This window comes from Cibotium barometz, chromosome 56 (genome assembly GCF_041138505.1).
Source record: "Cibotium barometz isolate CiBa-2024 chromosome 56, ASM4113850v1, whole genome shotgun sequence".
NCBI lineage: Eukaryota > Viridiplantae > Streptophyta > Polypodiopsida > Cyatheales > Cibotiaceae > Cibotium > Cibotium barometz.
In genome coordinates this window covers 17,172,181-17,176,080 of record NC_141101.1, presented here as the reverse complement: position 1 = coordinate 17,176,080, position 3,900 = coordinate 17,172,181, and positions in this window count along the sequence as shown.

Here is a 3,900-nt window from a genome sequence, read left to right as displayed (position 1 = left end):
AAGGTAGATTAAGCTTCCAAATGAATCGATGGAGAAGAGTTACCTCATCCGTCTCTAGAGCAAATCAAAGGAGTTTAACAAAAGTTTGGTGGTATTCTTTTTGGGTCTTCCTTTCTTGGGTTAGCTCCAAAAATTCATTCATTTTATCCTCTTCCTAGAGGACAAAACCTTTCACGAAGGTGTACTTTCATGGCATCCCATAACTGATTCTAGTTCCAGTGGGGTTAGATTGACAACAGTGCTTCCAACTAATTCAGCATTTCTTACAATTTTTAGACAAGCAAGGGTGAACTTGCTTCTTTCATTGTATCCATGAAAAGTTCAAAACTATCAAATACCGATCATAGTGCCACATCTAAAGGCACTCTGGATTAATATATCTGAGATCTTCATTTTTTGAGAATTACACATCTGGCGCCTTGGGATTGAAACATCCAAAGATTATCAGGATTAACACGTCTGATATGATTAGTTTTCTAAAAATTACACATCTAGTATCTTGGGATTAATACATCTAAGAGCATGATCCTCTGGGAATTACACATCCGATGTTAGACCCATGTTTGTCTGAGATGGGTTCAAGATCTTGGATGATCATCCTAGTGTAAAGCATCCAATGGATGGCATTCACACGTTAACTATTCAAATCTTAATGGAGTTATAATCTTAATAATTTATAATATGCAAATTAATGAGATATATCCTGAAAATTTCTCTAAACAAGTTTCGGTCTATCCTTCTAGTCATTCAGTCTCTCACTAGTTTCTTAATTTGATCACCCTATGTTTTTCCTCTCACAAAAGGTTTTCTCCCCAATCTTATTTCTCAAATTTATTGTACAAATATCTTGCGTGTGCACCCCCAAGATACAAGCACAATTTCATAGGATGATTGTCTCAACATGTGAGGATATTCAAATCACTTCTATGGCTAGTAGAGATGATTGATTCGTCCTCATATGATAAACAATCACTTGTTTTTAATCCCTTGATGGTTAGCCTTTGAAAAACAAATCCTAGGAACTAAGATCGGCTCTGATACCATTTGTAAGGTTCCCCCCTTCAAAAAATAGGGGAAACACTTAAGATAGTCCACTAAGTCTTATCTTGGAGAAAATTTCCTACTCATCGACACCTTGACCATGCAGAGATTCAAGGATACGATTCATAGGTAAGACCTAGTTCTATCTCGCATTGGGATCGTGGTCTTCTAAAAATGAAACCACCCATAGGGTAATTGATTATAATTTGGGCAACTACTAGTCTTGATTCCTTAGAGACAACGCTTTTTTTCTCACCCATGCAAGGCACAGCCACTGGCCTAGTCTTCTAGAATAGAATTGCCCGAGAACCTCTTTATCTAACGTAGGGCTTTCACTTAATATGTTGGAAAGCTACCCGACTAATCGGGTCCACCCGTCTGTAAGATGGTGCTGTCGGGGCATTCCATCCTCCCACTTTCCACCCTACTCACACGTCAATTTGTTTTCTAATCACCACACTGTTTGACATAAATAAACATGTTCCTTAATTAAGGCCCTTTTCACAAGGTTTGTTAAAACAGCCTTTTTACACAATAAAATAATGCCAAGATAAGATTTATAAAAAAAAAGTTTATACATGAGAATCAATTTTATACGAGCCAAACCAACTCTCTTATTCTTTTCCTTTATACCGCCGATGATCTAGAATTCGGCCTTCCAGCCTCTACATGCTCCTACGGGACCATACACCTCATCGTCGGTGGCTGGCAAGACGAGCACTCAAGTTGACCTGTCGCCCTCTCAGGCTCCATCGCTCGATCCTCCCGCCCCTCAGAGGGATGTCTGCACACTAGGGTGGGCTAATTCACCGCACTAGCCTGGGCCCTCAGAACTAGGCAGCATCACAATCACTTGCCTCAATCGGCGAACCTCATTATCCCAATGGTATGAGGGATACCATGGGCCAACTCCGGGCCTTACTAATGTCTCCGTCATCCGGCTATACAAGCACAAGAATGGGGCAGCGTCGTCAAGACAGGGAGAGTTGTACCTGTACCTTGATTTAACCAAGATAACAATCCATTTACTCACTAAACCATAGGACTAGAATCCATATTACCTTCTTAAGAAAACAATCCTTTTCACAAAGATTTTAGTATTTCAACTCAAGATTGCGAGATAAGACATTCTTTATTAAGGCATATGCTGTTGTTTAAAAGAATACAAACTTTAAATAGTAAATCAATCAAAGAGATCACTATTAACAATTAATAGAGAAGCTGGGGCCATACCTCAACCCCTAAGAATGATATATAATTGAAAAACAAAATATGTATATACCTTATAGAAATTTATCATTTATCGTTCGTTACCTTTGCTCGTTAACAAGAGCTTTAGAACTTGACATATGAGAATAGAGTCTTCTAATACCTTCTCTTACAATTGAGATCATCCAATCATCCCGAAGCTTTATCTCCTCTTACTCGTACTGTGACTCTTCTCTCTTTCTAAGATCTATGGCAAAATAGCCTTCTCTTACATGGCTTCGCCATACTATTCTTTCTCTAAAAGAAAAGCTATGGGGTTTTGGTCTCTTCCTCGACCATAGCAATCTAAGCTTCTTTTCTAAGATATTAGATAAGAATGAAGGGATATATACATCTCAAGCTCTAGGATTACCTTGAGGCTACTTGTTGCCTTCTTACAGTTTTTCCTGTGTAGAGACCCTGACAGAATCAGTAAATTGTTTCAGCCATAACTCTGATAAAAACTCAGAATATGGTCATATAACCAGTCAAAAGAACCGGAAGGCATCTAGTCTACAAGTCCACGCGAGTAGAATAGGCAAAAACGTCTCTATATAGCCACAAACACACCATCTTTAGAAACGTGTTGTTTTTCCACATTTTTAGTATGCATGGACTCTAAATATGTAAAAGTACTCTAAATACGACCTCCTATCACCTAAATTCAAATTTTTATTTTTGGAGATACTTATCTCTTAATAGAACTATTCTTATCTTCTTATTTTTTTTAGGATTTTTGGAGCTAATATTTTTATTCTAACACTTTCCTAATGTTTCTAGCCTTATTGTCTCACTCTTCTCTAAGTGCACTCTCTTTCCTTCTTGAAATCTATATTAAAAGAGACACATACATACGTGGCTTGGGAGGGACCTTACGATTTGATAGTTTAAATGAATGGTGCCAACAAGTGACCGTGGTGGGTGATCACTAGATGGCTTGGATCAAAATAAAAGTATTAAGAAAAATCATGATCTCTTACCATAAGAAGCTTTAATGAAGAGCTTTTAATCAGGGAAAAAGAAAAGGAAAAAAGAAGAAAAGAAAGGTGCATGATACATTGTTTCTTCAATCAACACTACTTCTTACTACATGACAAACTTGCCTCACAAAATACAACTCTTAATATCTTAAGTGTATAAAACGGGAAATTGTCCTTGGTACCCTTGAATGTACTTACACGTTTACAAGCCAAGGCATGAGAAACTGTCAAAAGGAGCACAAAAGATATTGGTATAAGAACATGTTATAAGATAGAACCCAAAAGAAAAGCAAAACCTTTTAGAACCAAGAAAAACAAGGGACAACACACTATCAAAACTAAGATTGAATTAAGTGATGAGCAATTCCTATCATGCTCCCATAGGGGAGTAACAGATACAAGGATGCATGATTACTTATTATTGGCCAAGCCAACATTGCTTATGATTGCTACAACTTAGTCCCATTGACTCACCAAATGTATCACCTTGGTAACTCCTCACTATCGCCCTCTCCTTCTCAAATAATTATTTCATGTTGCTCTCTGCAACAACTTGCTTCGCACCTCTCTCTCTGCATGGGGGAGGGTATCTTTTTGGAATCCGCTTGGTCGATTCCCAAAAAGGGCTTGC